The sequence below is a fragment of the Schistocerca nitens genome, chromosome 1 (genome assembly GCF_023898315.1).
Source record: "Schistocerca nitens isolate TAMUIC-IGC-003100 chromosome 1, iqSchNite1.1, whole genome shotgun sequence".
Classification (NCBI taxonomy): Eukaryota; Metazoa; Arthropoda; class Insecta; order Orthoptera; family Acrididae; genus Schistocerca; species Schistocerca nitens.
The window spans coordinates 1,859,701-1,877,597 of NC_064614.1; the positions used below are offsets into that span (position 1 = coordinate 1,859,701).

Consider the following 17,897-nt stretch of genomic DNA (forward strand, 5'->3'; position numbering starts at 1 on the left):
AAAGATAGCTGACATTTCACATTGACTGAGTTAAAATTGGGTAGAGTTAAAATATCTGATGACTGTTGAAAATTCTTAACCAGTAGTTGTTTATGCTGATGTAGTAAGCTAGAATTATGTTTTCTGGTTTCTTTCTCAAACTGAAAGTTTGTCTCAGTTCTAACCTCTCTTAAAATTTGGTTTCTTTCTGTCCTCTCTACCCTAAAAAGGGTCTTTTGTGAACCCTATAACCACTGGTATTTTACCACTCACGACAGTGCCTCCCCCCTTTAACTTTGCTGCTTTTTTCCCAGTCAGTTTACCCTTCCCCTTCCTGTTCCTTGTGGCAAGAGGATAGGATTGGGACTGACATATGGATCGACAAGGATGTTGTGGAGGTTCAGTGGGCAATGGAACATCACTTTAGGAGAGGTGAGAAGGATCTTGAGTATGATGTCCCTCATTTCAAGGCATGATGATAGGTAATCAAAGCCCTGGCATAGGATGTGGTTCAGCTGTTCCAGTCTGGGGTGTTATTAGCTGACGTATGCAGCACTTCCTTGTGACAGGTTCTTGGGGATGGTGAGAGGATTGTGGTGTGAGGGGAAATAGCAAAGGAGATCGGTTTGCAGACCAGGTCTGGGAATAATACCTGTCTGTGAAGGCCTCAATGAGACCCTCAGCGTACTGTTCGACGGAGTTCTTGTCACTGCAGATATGCTGTCCCAGGGTAGCCATCCTGTATGGGTGGGATTTTTTGGAGTGAAAAGGTGACAGCCATCAAAATGCAGGTACTATTGGTGGGCTTAATATGGACAGAGTTACAGATGAGCCATCAGTGAGGAGGAGGTCAATGTCTAGGAAGGTGGCATGATGGATTGAGGAGGACCGTGTGAACTGAGTGGAAGAGAAGACTTTTGAGGTTGTGAAGGGATGAGGATAGGGTGTCTTGGCCCTGAGTCCAGATCATAAAGATATCATCAATGGACCCGAATCAGGCAAGGAGTTTGGCATTTTGAGAGGATAGGAAGGACTCCTCTAAATGGCCCTTAAACAGTTTGGCATAGTACAGAGCCATGTGGGTGCCAATGGCTGTGCCGTAGATTTGTTCATATAACTTCCCTTCAAAGGAGAAGTAGTTATGGCTTAGTGTAAAGTTAGCAAGGTGTATGAGGAGTGAAGTAGTGTGTTTGGAGTTTGAAGGATGTTGGAAAAGCTAGTGTTCAAGAGCAGTAAGACCGTGGGCATGAGTGATGTTTGTGTACAGAGGGAGATTGTGTCAATAGTGATGAGTAGAGGTACAGGACATAAAGGTTTGGGGATGGTAGAGTCAGTGAAGGAAGTAGTTGGTATATTTGACATGGGAGGTAGACTATGGATAATTGCTTGGAGGTGCTGGTCAATGAGGGCTGAAATTCTGTAAGCGGGGACAAAATAACAAGCCCCAATGGGGCTTGGATAGATGGATTTGTGGATTTTGGGGAGCATGCAGTAGGTGTGTGTGCAGCATGTCGTAGGGGTGAGGAGGGAAATGGATTCAGTGGGAAGATTCTGGGAAGGGGCTAAGGCTTTAAGCATGGAATGAAGGTTGTGTTGGACTTCTGGGATGTTATCACACTGACAGAGTTGATAGGTGGAGGAGTCAGATAATTTGCAGGGGACTTTTGCCAGGTGGTTACTGTGATTCATAACAACAGAGGTGGAAGCTTTGTCTGCAGAGGGGTTGTTAGATTGGAGGGAGGGGAGGATCATGCTTAGATGGTGGTATGAACTGGGAGAGGCAGGTTTCGGTTTTGAAATTAGTTAGGCTTTGGTTGAACAGATTGGCAGCAAAGATGTGTTGCCATAGTGGGGATTGTTAAAAGGAGGCTAGGTCTTTGACAAGTCCAGCAGGGTTAAATTTGGGTGTGAGGCTAAAGGTGTGGCCTTCGGATAAGAGTGAAATTTCTGTGGAGCTGAAGGTTTGGTGGAAAGTTAACAACAGTATTACAGGAATATTTCAGCTCTGGATTTGGTAAGTGTTGCTAAGGAGTTTTGGGCAGTGTGACAAGTTGGAAAGGTCAGCTAGCTGGGGTTTAGATACTATGAGGATTGGATGAGGAGGAAGACTGTGAGTAGGATAGTGGTTTGAAAATGGTACCATAAATAATAATGGCGTGTGACTAGGGCCTCCCATCAGGTAGACCGCTTGCCTGGTGCAAGTCTTCGATTTGACGCCACTTCGGCAACTTGCGCGTTGATGGGGATGAAATGACTATGATTAGGACAACACAACACTGAGTCCCCAAGCAGAGAAAATCTCCGACCCAGCCGGGAATCATACCCGGGCCCTGAGGATTGACAGTTCGTCGTGCTGACCATTTAGCTACCGGGGGCGGACCCTAAGGCAGAAGTAAGACACCAGTAGGTTGGATAAGTTATGGACATTGTGTCTTGAATGCTCCTCCAGGTGCTGGAGAGCAATGGATTTAATTTCAGAGATGTGATTGAAGCAGGGATTACACAGTTGTAGTATCTTATGGAGGTAGCAGAGGTGGATCTGGTATGTCTGTGCCGTGGAAATGTGTTTTTACAGTACCAGGTTTGTGAGGGCCAGGGACTGGCAGAATCTGAAATGGTGAAGGTCATTGTGAAAGAAGTGATGCAATCTAGAGAAAGGAATTTTTATGGTTGGTCCATTTGGGTAGAGTCTATGGTTTAGGCAGCATTTAAGAAATAGGATGTGGGACTGGGTTTTAGCGAGAGAAAGGGGTACTTTTCTGAACTGGCGCAGAAGGATGGAGCTGGGGTCCCTTGTGGCAGGAATGGTGTAACGGAAATGGGAATGACACAGAAATAGGCCAAATAAATAAAACAATGGAAAATCCAGGATGGACTGTAACAATATTATGAAAAGCAAAGTTGCTACTCACCATATAGAGGAGATGCTGAGTCGCAGATAGGCACAACAAGAAGACTGTCACAAGTAAACATTTAGGCCAGTAAGGCCTTTATCAAAAATAGACAACACACACACACACACACACACACACACACACACACACACACATACACATATGACAAGTGAAGCCACACTGCGAGCAGCAGCACCAGTGCATGGTGGGAGTAGCAACTGAGTGGGGGTGAGATGGAGACTGCAGCAGGGAGGGGGAGGGATAAAAGGGTAGGGGTAGCGGACAGTGCAATGCTGCAGGTGGGTGCACAAGGATGAGATGGAGAGAGGGTGGGGCAGCTATGTTCAGTCAGGAGTTTAGGCAGATGCCTGGGGAGAGATGGGGTGGTGGGGAGGGGGGTGGGAGGTTAGTGGGAAAGGAGAGAGGGAAGTAAACAGACTTGGATGTGATACTGGAATAAGGGCTGTGTATTGCTGGAATGGCAACAGGGAAGGGGCTGGATGAGTGAGGACAATGACTAACCGAGGTCGAGGCCGAGAGTGTTACGGGATCATAAGATGAAAGCGTGCTCGGCAACAGGGTGTTACACTTGTTTCCTGGCCACAGTTTGTCAGTGGCCATTAATGCACACAGACAGCTTGTTGGTTGTCATGACAACATAGAATGCAGCACAATGCTTGCAGCTTAGCTTGTAGATCACATGACTGGTATCACATATTTAAATATGTCTGCTTGTGTCTGTATATGTGTGGATGGATATGTGTGTGTGTGCGAGTGTATACCCGTCCTTTTTTCCCCCTAAGGTAAGTCTTTCCACTCCCGGGATTGGAATGACTCCTTACCCTCTCCCTTAAAACCCACATCCTTTCGTCTTTCCCTCTCCTTCCCTCTTTCCTGATGAGGCAACAGTTTGTTGCGAAAGCTTGAATTTTGTGTGTATGTTTGTGTTCGTTTGTGTGTCTGTCGACCTACCAGCACTTTCATTTGGTAAGTCACATCATCTTTGTATATATATATATATATATATATATATATATATATATATATATATATATATATATATATATATAAAAGCGCTGGCAGGTCGATAGACACACATGGATATGTGTGTGTGTGCGAGTGTATACCTGTCCTTTTTTCCCCCTAAGGTAAGTCTTTCCGCTCCCGGGATTGGAATGACTCCTTACCCTCTCCCTTAAAACCCACATCCTTTCGTCTTTCCCTCTCCTTCCCTCTTTCCTGATGAGGCAACAGTTTGTTGCGAAAGCTTGAATTTTGTGTGTATATTTGTGTTTGTTTGTGTGTCTATCGACCTGCCAGCGCTTTTGTTTGGTAAGTCTCATCATCTTTCTTTTTAGATATATTTTTTCCACGTGGAATGTTTCCCTCTGTTATATATATATATATATATATATATATATATATATATATATATATATATATATATATATAAAAAGAAAGATGATGAGACTTACCAAACAAAAGCGCTGGCAGGTCGATAGACACACAAACAAACACATACAGACACAAGCAGACATATTTAAATATGTCTGCTTGTGTCTGTATGTGTGGATGGATATGGGTGTGTGTGCGAGTGTATACCTGTCCTTTTTTCCCCCTAAGGTAAGTCTTTCCGCTCCCGGGATTGGAATGACTCCTTATCCTCTCCCTTAAAACCCACATCCTTTCGTCTTTCCCTCTCCTTCCCCTCTTTCCTGATGAGGCAACAGTTTGTTGCGAAAGCTTGAATTTTGTGTGTATATTTGTGTTTGTTTGTGTGTCTATCGACCTGCCAGCGCTTTTGTTTGGTAAGTCTCATCATCTTTCTTTATATATATATATATATATATATATATATATATATATATATATATATTGTAAACAGCAATGGTCCTATCACACTTCCCTGCAGTACTCTGGATATTACCTTTACATTTGTTGATTTTGTTCCATTAGGAGCGACCTGTTGAGTTCTGTCTGCAAGGAAGTATTGAATCTAATCACAAGTCTGCTCTGATACTCCATAAGCTCATTTTTTTCAGTAAATGGCAATGTGGGATGGTGTCAAATGCCTTACCAAAATCAAGGAACACAGCATCAACCTGAGCGCCATTGTCCACTGCACTGTGGATCTCATGGAGGAACAGAATGAGATGAGTTTCACAGGATCTCTGTTTGCAAAATCCATGTTGATTTTTATAGAGGAGATGTTCATTTTCCAAAAATGTCATAATTCTTGAGCATAAAACATAATTCTACAACAGATTGATATCAATGATATAGATCTATAACTGTGTGGATCTATCTTGCAACCTATCTTGGAAAAGGGAATGACCTGTACTTTTCTCCAGTCGATAGGTACGTTTTGTTGCTGAAGTGATCTACGATAAATTACTGATAGGAGGGGAGCAAGTTCTTTCACATAATCTTTATAGAATCTTATAGGTACCTCATATGGTCCTGACACATTTCCACTACTAAGTGATTGTAGTTGCTTTTCAATTGCACACTTGGTTATCTCAGTATTTGCCATTTTGGAATCACAGTTAAAGTTCACCCAGAATTGTGTACAGATTCTTGAATTACTTTCAAATTTCTTGCAACTATTCTCTCCAATCAATTTTTCCAACTATCAATCAATTTCCATTTTCCAATATCTTCTCACATATACCTATCCAATAAGGCATGGGAGATACGTTTTTGTACGAGGTTGGGAGTTTAATTATGGTCTGTGAAGGCTTCAGTGAGACCCTCAGTATATTTCGAGAGGGACCACTCATCACTGCGGATGTGATAACCACGTGTGGCTAGGCTGTATGAAAGGGACTTCACAGTATGGAATGGATGGCAGCTGTCGAAGTGGAGGTATTGCTGGTGGTCAATAGATTTGACATGGACAGAGGTTCTATGTAGCCATCTTTGAGGTGCAGGTCAACATCTAGGAAAATAGCTTATTGGGATGAGTAGGACCAGGTAAATGGGGGAGAAGCTGTTGAGGTTCTGGAGGAATGTGGATAGGGCGTCCTCACTCTCAATCCAAATCGCAAAGATGTCATCAGTCAATGTGAACCAGGTGAGGGGTTTAGGATTCTGAGTGATTAGGAAGGATTCTTCTAGAAGGCCCACGAATAGGTTGGCATAGGATGGTGCTATATGGGTGCCCATAGCTGTACCTTGGATTTGTTTGTAGGTAATGCCTTCAAAGGAGAAGGAATTGTGGGTGAGGATATAGTTGGTCATGGCAACTAGGAAGGAGGTTGTTGATTTGGAATCCATTGGGTGTTGGGAAAGGTAGTGTTCAATGGCTGTGAGCCCATGGGCATTAGTGATGTTAGTGTAAAGAGAGGTGGCATCAATAGTGATGAGCAGGACACCGTTTGATAAAGAGACAGGAACTGTGGAGAGTTGATGGAGGAAATGGTTGTTGTCTTTTATATATGAGGGTAGGTTCAGGGTAATAGGTTGAAGATGTTGGTCTATAAAAGTAGAGGTTCTCACAGCGGGGACACAGTTACCGGTCACTATGGGGCATACTGGGTGGTTGGGTTTATGGACTCTGGGAAGCATGTAGAAGGTAGGAGTACGAGGAATGGTAGTGGTGAGCAAATAGATGGACTCAGGGGAGAGGGTTTAGAATGGGCCTAAGGATTTGAGTAGTGACTGGAGATCCTGCTGGATTTCTTGAATGAGGTCACTGTGGCAAGTTTTTAGGTGGATTTATCTGACACCTGTCAGAGTCTTTCTGCCAGGTAATCCTTGCAGTTCGCAGGCAGGATTATAAGTTTGGGATCAGTTTTTAGATGGTTGACTGTAGTTATTTCTGCATTCTTGCTCCTTCCATTTGAGTCAATACAGAAAAGTTTCCTTATCCACAGCCAGAACCAAGTCCTACAAACTTTTCCTGCATTTTTGCTTGGCTCAATGAATCCCACCAAATGGCCTTACCATCAAATTACCCATCTCTTGCAGCCACTCCCACTTCCACAATGACCTACACCTGCACAGATTCCACCAATCATTAGCCCTTACCAACTTAGTCCTGTAAAACCATATCAACCAAGTCCAAACCTCCTTGCAGTACCTTCTCTCCCTCCACAAAATTCTCCTAGTATGCAATCCCAAATTCCTGGAACCTGTAATGCACATTGAAACTCTTGCCCACCAGGAACTATGGCAACATGTACAACACAGTCATGGACCCTTGCTCCAGAAGCCTTAGTCCCACAGAAATATCAGTCCTTTCCAAAGGCCTCACCTTTTGCCCCATTCCCAAATTCAATCATGCATATCTTTCTCCCAATCCCGACAATGAAAACACTTTTTTGCCCCAACCCTGCCAATCAGACTCAACCAAAGACCAATGTTGAGCCCTGCCTAACATAGTTCACTCCTCTATCCATCTGTGATCCACACCCTCTGCCTCCAAATCACCCTGTGTTAACTTTCCAGAATTTCTTAACCTTAAACCTTGCCTCACCATCATTTCTCAGATCCCTCAACATGCAAACTAACTTTATATGTGCAGAAAGAATAGCAGTCAACCCACTAAAAACTGATCTGGATCTTATACTCTTACCTATGGACAAAGGCTCCACCACTGTTGTTTTGAACCACAAGTATTACCTGGCAGAAGGACTCGGCCAGCTGTCAGATACATCCATCAACAAACCTTGCCACAGTGACCTCATTCAAGAAATCCAGGAGAATCTCCAGTCACTACTCAAATCCTTAGGCCCATCTGAGAACTTCTCCTCTGAGTCCATCTCTCTGCTCACCCCTACCACTCCCCACAAACCTACCTTCTACATGCTTCCTAAAGACCATAAAACCAACCACCCATGATGCCCCATTGTGGTCAGTTACTGTGCCCCTACTGAGAGAATCTGTGCTCTTGTAGACAAACACCATCAACCTATTACCCAGAACCTACCCTCATATACACTACTGGCCATTAAAACTGCTACACCATGAAGATGACGTGCTACAGACGCAAAATTTAACCGACAGGAAGAAGATGCTGTGATATGCAAATGATTAGCTTTTCGGAGCATTCACACAAGGTTGGCACCGGTGGCGACACCTACAACGTGCTGAGATGAGGAAAATTTCCAACCGATTTCTCATACATCTACATCTACATCTACATCCATACTCCTCAAGCCACCTGATGGTGTGTGGTGGAGGGTACCCTTAGTACCTCTATCAGTTCTCCCTTCTATTCTAGTCTTGTATTGTTCGTAGAAAGAAGGATTGTCGGTATGCCTCTGTGTGGGCTCTATTGTCGGTATGCCTCTGTGTGGGCTCTATCTCTCTGATTTTATCGTCGTAGTCTCTTTGAGAGATTTACGTAGGAGGGAGCAAAATAATGCTTGACTCCTCGGTGAAGGTATGTTCTCCAAACTTCAACAAAAGCCCGTACCAAGCTACTGACCGTCTCTCCTGCAGAGTCTTCCACTGGAGTTTATCTATCATCTCCGCGACGCTTTCGTGATTACGAAATGATCCTGTAACGAAGTGTGCTGCTATCCTTTGGATCTTCTCTATCTCTTCTATCAACCCTATCTGGTATGGATCCCACACTGGGGAGCAGTACTCAAGCAGTGGGTGAATAAGTGTACTGTAACCTACTTCCTTTGTTTTCGGATTGCATATCGTTAGGATTCTTCCAATGAATCTCAGTCTGGCATCTGCTTTAATGACAATCAACTTTATATGATCATTCCACAAACAGCAGTTGACCAGCGTTGCCTGGTGAAACATTGTTGTGATGCCTCATGTAAAGAGGAGAAATGCGTACCATCACGTTTCTGACTTTGATAAAGGTCAGATTGTAGCCTATAGCATTTGCGGTTTATCGTATCGTGACACTGCTGCTCGTGTTGGTTGAGATCCAATGACTGTTAGCAGAATATGGAATTGGTGGGTTCAGGGGGGTAATATGGAATGCCATTCTGGATCCCTAGTAGTCGAGATGACAGGCATCTTATCCGCATGGCTGTAACATCTCGATCCCTGAGTCAACAGTTGGGGACGTTTGCAAGACAACAATCATCTGCACGAACACTTCGATGACGTTTGCAGCAGCATGGACTACCAGCTCGGAGACCATGGATGCGGTTGCCATTGACGCTGCATCACAGACAGAAGCACCTGCGACGGTGTACTCAATGATGAACCTGGGTGCACGAATGGCAACATGTCATTTTTTCAGATGAATCCAAGTTCTGTTTACAGCATCATGATGGTCACATCCATGTTTGGCGACATCGTGGTGAATGCACATTGGAAGTGTGTATTCATCATCACCATACTGGCGTATCACCTGGCGTGATGGTATGGGGTGCCATTGGTTACACGTCTTGGTCACCTCTTGTTCACATTGACAGCACTTTGATCAGAGGACGTTACATTTCAGATGTGTTACGACCCATGGCTCTACCCTTCATTCAATCCCTGCAAACCCTACATTTCAGCAGGATAATGCACGACTGCATGTTGCAGGTCCTGTACAGGCCTTTCTGGATACAGAAAACATTTGACTGCTGCCCTGGCCAGCACATTCTCCAGATCTCTCACCAACTGAAAACGTCTGGTCAATGGTGGCTGAGCAACTGGCTCGTCACAATACGCCAGTCACTACTCTTGATGAACTGTGGTATCATGTTGAAACTGCATGGGCAGCTGCACATGTACACTCCATCCAAGCTCTATTTGACTCAATGCCCAGGTGTATCAAGGCTGTTATTATGGCCAGAGGTGGTTGTTCCGGGTACTGATTTGTCAGGATCTATGCACCCAAATTGTGTGAAAATGTAATCACATGTCAGTTCTAGTATAATATATTTGACCAAGGAATACCTGTTTATCATCTGCATTTCTTCTTGGTGTAGCAGTTTTAATGGCCAGTAGCGTATAAAAAATATCAACAGTTTCCTCCATCAACTCTCCAAAGTCCCTGTTCCTTTATCACATGGTGCCCTGCCCATCTTTATTGATACCACCTCCCTTTACACCCACATCACTAATGCCCATGACTTCACAGCAGTTGAATTCTACCTTCCCCAACACCCAACAGATTCCAAACTAAACAACCTCCTTCCTAGTTGCCATGACCAATTACATCCTCACCCACAATTCATTCTCCTTTGAAGGCATTACCTAAAAACAAATCCAAGCAAGGTACAGCTATGGGCACCTGCACGATACTGTCCTATGCCAACCTATTGATCGGCCATCTAGAGAAATCCTTCCTAAACACTTAGAATCCTAAACCCCTCACCTGGTTCACATTGATTGATGACAGCTGTGTGATTTGGATTGAGGGTGAGGACACCCTATCTACATTTCTCCACAACCTCAACAACTTCTCCCCCACTATCTTCACCTGGTCCTACTCAACCCCACAAGCCACCTTCCTAGATGTTGACCACCTCACGATTACATCGGTACCTCCACCAATATCTAACATACTAACCACCAGCAATAACACCATTTCGACACCTGTCACCCATTGCTTACCAGAAAGTCCCTTCCATACAGCCTAGCCACACATCATCATTGCATCTGCTGTGACGAATTGTCCTGCTCGAAGTATACCGAGTGTCTCACCGAAGTCTTCACAGACTGTAACTAAACTCCCGACCTTGTATAAAAACAAATCTCCCGTGCCTTATCTTTCCAGTCTCCCACCACCTCCCAAAGTCCCACAGTCCGGCCACAGAGGAGCATTCCCCTCTTCCCCTCGTAACTCAGTACCATCCAGGACCAGAGCAACTGAATTACATTCTCCACCAGAGATTTGAGTACGCCTCGTCATGCCCTGAAATGAGAACCATCCTGCCCACTATTCTTCTGACCCCACCCACAGTAGTATTCCACCATCCACTGAACCTACACAATATATTCCTCCATCCCTACACAACCTATGCTCTCAACCCCGTACCTCAGGGTTCGTACCCCTGTAATAGACCTATACGTCCTCCCAGCACCACTAACTGCAATCCAGTCACAAACATCACCTATCCCATCAAAGACAGGGCTACCTGTGATAAGTCATGTGATCTACAAACTAAGCTGCAAGCACTGCACTGCATTCTACACGGGCATGACAACCAACAAGCTGTCTGCCCGCATGAATGGCCACCGACAAACTGTGGCCAAGAAAGAAGTGGAACGCTCTGTTGCTGAGCGTGCTGCCAAATGTGACATCCTTTGTTTCAATTACTGTTTCACAGCCTGTGCCATGTGGATCCTTCCCACCAACACCAGATTTTTTGAATTGCACAGGTAGGAACTTTCCCTGTAATATATCCTACGTCCCCATAACACTCCTGGCCTCAGTCTTCATTAGTCATTGTCCTCACCCATCCAGCCCCTAACCTGTTCCTATTCCAACACTACACATCCCTCATTCCAACATCACAATCAGTCTTTTTACTTCTCTCCTTTTCTGCTCGCCCCCCTCCCCCCCCCCCCCCCCGCCCCAACCCCTCCCTCCCTCTCACCTGCCCACCATCTAACCACCCAACTGAACACAGATGCCCCACCGTCTCTCCACCTCATCACCATGCATCCTCCAGCAACACTGCACTGTCCACCACCCCTACCCTACTAACCCTCCCCTCCCCACCCCAGCCGCCTCCTTACCCCCACCCAGTCGCCACTCCCATCAGGCACTGCTGTTGCTGCTTACATTGCGGCTTCAGTTGCCTGAGACTGCAGTCATGTGAGCGAGTTGCGTTTGCATGCGCGCGCGCGCATGCGTTTGTGTGTGTGTGTGTGTGTGTGTGTGTGTGTGTGTGTGTGTCTGTCTGTCTTCTATTTTTGATGAAGGCCTTACTGGCCCAAATGTTTATTTGTGACAGTGTTTTCGTTGTGCCTATCTGCAACTCAGCATCTCCACTGTATGGTGAGTAGCAACTTCCCTTTCCATAATTTTGTTAAAAAGGCCAAATAGGTCTTGATGGTTATGGGAGGAGCTGGATAACAGAATGGGTGTGTGAAAAAGATATAAAGGGATGCAAAAACATGCACAGATATGCAAAAATACATACAGACGTGGAAAAATATACACAAACACATTAAAAACGTGTATAAACTTGGGAGAAAAGGAACATATAAGGTATGGGAGTATGTTTGTATTGTGATAAGGGGAGAGAGGGTGAATGGGGATGGGTTAGGTCTATGGCCCAAGTTCATGTGGCATGAGCAAGTCTGGAAAATAAAATGCTACAGTACATCCAAATGAGGGATGAAATGGGATCAGCAGGAATAAATACAATGACAACTATCAGAGTAAAGAATTTGGGCATAGGATAATGCATCAACAAGCCACATGGTCACAAAGCCTGTACTTGTGTTGAAAATCACTCATCCAATGTGGCTCAGAAGTAGATGCAGTTTGGAGGGCAGTGAAAAAATGTTGGAAAGAAGGGAAAGAACAGACACAAAAACCAGCTGTGCTATAGAGAATTGTAACAAAGGAAAATGTCATAGGTTTATAGGATGTAAGAAAAGCCATTTGCCAAAATCAAACAATGAAAACTCAAGTTATGAATATCAACAATGCGGGAAAAGATAGATTGCTACTTACCATAAAGATAACATGTTAAGCTGCATACAGGCACAACTAAAATACTCTTTCTTACACATAAGCTTTCAGTCACAGAATTCAGGGGAAAAGAGAAACAAACATCTTTCATTCATAAAAGAAAGCACACCTCACACACACATGACCACCAACTCTGGCAACTTGGGCCATAAAGTAACTATGACATAGGATGGCAGCAGCGATCTGGAGGGAGTGGGGAAAGGGAAGGGGAAGCGAAAGTGGAAGCGATAGCAGTGTACAGGTCAGGGAAGAGATGAGCACCATCTGGCAGAGTGTACAGGGACTAGAATGTCAACAGGTGCAGTGTCAGATTGTGGAGCAGGGAGATGCGGAAATGCAGGAAAGGAGAGCAGCAGGGAAAGATGGGTAGGTGCATTGGCAGAGGGTAGCAAACAAAAGGTGTAGGAAACAGGAATGGAGAGGTGGTGATGGGCAATAGGAGGTGGGAACTGCTGGGTGGAGGGTGTGAGGACAATATGTTACCATAGGTTGATTCCAGGATAATTAAGGGAGCAGTGAATGTGTTGTAAGAATAACTCCCATCCGTTCATTTCAGAAAAGCTGATGGTGGAGGGAAGGATCCATATGGCTCTGTTAATAAAACGGCCATTGAAATCAAGGATGTTTTGTTCAGCTGTATGTCATGCCACAGGATGGCCTACTTTGCTCTTGTCCTGTTTAGTGGCGGCTGCTGCACCTGTTGGCATTGTAATCTCTGCACACTATGCTACATAGCACTCCTCACTACCCCCATATGTACAGTGTTATCCTTTCCCCTTACTCTTCCCCCCCCCCCCCCCCACCACCCCCAGACAGTGGTGGATACATACGGGGGGCCATGCGGTGTGCACCCCCCAACTGAGGGGTCACCCGCATTGCCACCCGTGCCACCCCCGCCAGTCAGCCTGGACACTATTTGTTCATTTCTTTCGTCAGTCAACTTGACTGAATTGAGATATTGAGTAGTTGTACTTTCCTATGTAGCACACCCATCCGCGTCATTGAATTTTATACGCTTCTGTCTGGCACAGGCTATACAAAGTATTTGCTTATCTACCTGCATCTATTGCTACAGTAGAAAGAAGTTTTTCAGCAAAGACATGGCTCAAGTTGACAATGAAGAAGGATCGACTTAATGGTTTAGTTGTGTTGAACACTAAGCCTGACATTGATTATCCTATTGACGATGTGATTAAGCAATTGGCCGGTAAGAATAGGTGCATAGAATTCATCATTTAAGGAAGGGAGCCACAATTGTAACTTTTTTATATCAATAAATATATAAATAAGATGGCAGTGTTTTGTATATGTGTATAATCAGTTTGAATAAAACTTTCTGAAACTTTGCAAGTGACTTGATTATTTTTTATTACGGTTAAAGCAAAGGTAGCTCAAGATATCTTTAGCACGCCCTCCTTGAGGTTTTTTTGTATCTGCCACTACCTCCAGATTGCTACTATTGTCCCACGTGATAGTTGTGTAATGGCCCAAGTCGCTGGAGTCCACGGTAATGTGTGTGTGAGATGTGCTTGCTTGTATGAATGAGTGGTGTGTGTTTCTATTTTACAGATGAAGGCTGTGGATGAAAGCTTATTGTAAGTGTATTTTAATTGTGCCTGTCTGAAACGTAACGTGGTTTCTATGTGGTAACTAGCAATCTATCTCTTCCTGCATTGCTGATATTCCTACTTGGAGTTTCCATTGTTTGATTTTATCAAATGTCATTTCTTCCATCCTATAACCCTGTTTTTTTTCTTTTGTTGTTGTTTGCTAGAGCATTACTCTTCTCAATGTCTGTTCTTTCTCTTTTTCCTGTATTTTTTCACTGCCCTCCAAAGGGCATCTACTTCCCAGCCACACTCTATCAACTATCATCCACACAACACAGCATCTGATGCCTCAGATTCTTTCCCTGATAGTTGTAATTATATTTGATATTACAGATCCCTCATGATGATATACTTTAGTGTTTTATTTTCCACACCCACTCACTCCCTCTCTTCCACTATCGAAACACACACATACTCCCACAACCTATCTGTTCATTTTCTCTCATGTTCATGTACACTTTCAATGTATTTATGCATGTTTTTACATAGTTTCACTCACTTTCAAGCATTTTTTCATATTTTTATGTATTTGTGTGTATTTTTTGTTTTTCTACATTTTTTGTGTATCTGTAGTTTTTTTGCGTGTTGTTACATATCCTTTTCACGTCTTGTCTCTTGTCCAGATCCTCTCACAACCATCAGGACCTATTTTGCCCATTTCCGTGTCATTACCATTTCCTTTACATCATTCCTGCCATAATGGGCCCCTGCTCCATCTTTCTGCACCAGTTCAGAAAAGCATCCCTTCCCCTGGCTAAACACGAGTCCCACATCCTGTATTTTTTAAATATTGCCTAAACCATAGACTCCTCCCAAATGACCTAACCATAAAAGTTTCTTTCCCTGGATGCCACCCCTCCTTTCACAATGATGTACACCTTTACATATTTCACCAGACTCCTGGGCCCTCACAAACCTGGTACTGCAAAAATACATCTCCATGGTACTGGCATCCCAGAATCACCTCTGCTCTCTCCACAAGATACTACTACTGTGCAATCCCTGCTTCATACATCACATCCTTGATAATCCCTTGCTCTCCAACATTTGGAGGAGCAGTCCAGACACCACCTGTATAAGTTATCCAACCTGCTGCCACCCTACTGTTGCCTTGGGACACCACTTTCCAACCACTATCCTACCCACAGTCTTCCTCCTTATCCTCCCTGTGGTAAATGGATTATCTGACGATGATGCACAACTGATTAACTTACAAAACCTGACAGGGTGTACACTTCAGAAACCATTAAGTAGAAGTGTGAGGGTGCTCAACCTGGTATCTATAGATCACTTCAGAGAAAGTTTAGGAAATGTAAACTGGGAAGATGTACATAATGAGCCAAATTCTAATGATAAATGCAGCATATTTCTTGATAAATTTATATCCCTTCTTGAACATTGTTTTCCAAAGAAAATTACTAGATGTAACACCACAAACTTTTCAAAGAAATCTTGGATTACTACAGGTATTAAAGTGTCTTCAGAAAGAAAAAGAAAACTGCATGAGACAGCAAGAACCAGAAGTACTTTTACACTATAAAAATTATTATAACATACTGAGAAAAGTTGTAAGGAAATCAAAAAATATGTGTGTTAGAGAAGAAATTAACAACTCCAGCAATAAAATCAAATCAATATGGAATGTTGTTAGAAGGGAGACAGGAAAAGTAACCACTGGGGTAGGTAGTATTGCTGTTAAAGAGAATGAGACCATCTTAACCAACAGTACACAGGCAGCCAATGTATTTAACAATCACTTCTTAAGTGTAGGAGAACAAATTGGTGAAAATAGTTCAAAAGAAAAAGCCAGGCAGTACTTGGAAGAGCCAGTTTTGAAAAATTTTAGTTAGATTAAGTTTCATCTAACAGCCTCTTGTGAAATTATTAAATCTTTGAAAAATAAATGTTCTGTTGGTGTAGATGACATCTCTAACAAGTTATTAAAACAATGTGGATCAATTACAGCTGATGTTTTGAGTCACATATGTAATGCATCACTGACTCAGGGTATTTTTTCAGACAGGTTAAAATATGCCATTGTCGGGCCCCTCTACAAAAAGGGGGAAACCACAGATGTCAATAATTACTGGCCAGTGTCCTTGCTTACAGCATTTTCAAAAATCTTTGAGAAAGTAATGAACTCAGAGTGGTTAGCCATCTCAACAGTAATGGGATACTTCGCAAATCACAGTTTGGATTTCAGAAATGCTGTTCCACTGAGACAGCAATATACAATTTCATGTCCACATAATAGAGTCTTTAAATAGTAAAATGTCACCAGTAGGAATATTCTGTGACTTATCCAAAGCATTTGATTGTGTGAACCATGACGTTATGTTATATGAGTGGTTTAAGTCATATCTACACAATAGGGAGCAAAAAGTCTCTTTATTTGCTTCAAGTGATGCAAAGGAGTTTGCCACTTCATCTAACTGGGGTGAAATTACATTAGGTGTTCCACAAGGTTCGATCATGGGTCCCCTCCTGTTCTTGATATATGTGAATGACCTCCCTTCTTATGTGAAACAAGATGCTGAACTGATGCTGTTTGGTGGTGATACAAGCATAATTATTAATCCAGTAAAAGAAAGTCTGATAGAAAGTGATACAAATAAGGTCTTTGGAAAAGTTATTAATTGGTTTTATGTGAATCGGCTAGCTCTGAACATTGAAAAAACACAGTACATCCAATTTTCTGCTGCATAAAGTGTAATTCCTTCAATAAATATAACACATCCAAAGAAGTCAGTAGCCAGAGTAGAGCATACTAAATTTTTGGGTGTACGTATAGATGAGAATCTTAATTGGAAAATTCATATTTTGGATCTCCTAAAGCGACTAGGTTCAGCAACTTTTGCAATCAGAATAATTGCCAATTTTGAGGATGTAGAAATTAGTAAGCTAACATACGTTGCGTACTTCCACTCTCTGATGTCATACAGAATAATATTCTAGGGCAACTCAACACTTAGGCAAAAGATATTCACTGCTCAAGAGAAAATAGTGAGAAAAATGTGTGGGGTTCGTAGTCGCACATCTGGTAGGCATCTGTTTAAAAGGTTAGGAATTCTTACAACTGCTTCACAGTACATTTACTCAGTAACGAAATTTTTTCTCAACAACATGGACTCCTCTAACTATCCTGGTCACAACCTATTGTAAAATTCTGTCCACCACCCACAACCAGCAGTTTACACCCACTCTGTCCTACCACCTCCTCCCCATTCCCTTCTCCTTCACACTTCGCTTTCCACCCTGTGCCAATGCACCCGTCTATCTTTCCCTGCTTCTCTCCATTTTTGCTCTTTTTCCCTAGCTCCCTGTCTCACAACCTGACACTGCACTTGTTGGCATTCTAGTCCCTGTAAACTCTGCCAAACGGTGCTCCTCTGTTCCCCAACTAGTACATTGCTCTCTCTTCCCCTTTCCTTTCTCTTCCCTTTCCCCGCCCCCTCCGGATTGCTGCTGTGATAATATGTGATGGGTGTTTTCTGGCCCAAACTGCTGGCATTGGCAGTCAGGTGTGCATCAAGTGTGTTTAATTGTATGAATGGGTGGTATTTGTCTCTCTATTTCTGAAGAAGGCTATGGCCAAAAGCTTATATGTAAGTGTCTTTTAATTGTGCCTGTCTGCAACTTAGTCTATTATCTATATGGTAAGTAATGTATAGTTTCCTATGCAGTATTTAATGGATGACACATAGTGAATCAGTATCATTAGCCACTTCTTTCTGTCACATAATTCATGTGTGAATGGTGCAAGGGCAGAGTGTGATATTTGCGAATATGTGTCATGTTACTGTC

At 43.3% G+C, this 17,897-nt stretch overlaps 1 protein-coding gene across 2 annotated transcripts in view; it reads left to right on the plus strand.

The window, feature by feature from the left end:
* Window positions 1-17,897, plus strand: part of LOC126240361 (lysosomal alpha-mannosidase-like) — a 253,628-nt gene that overhangs the window by 38,890 nt on the left and 196,841 nt on the right. The gene's annotated exons all lie outside the window — the stretch shown is intronic.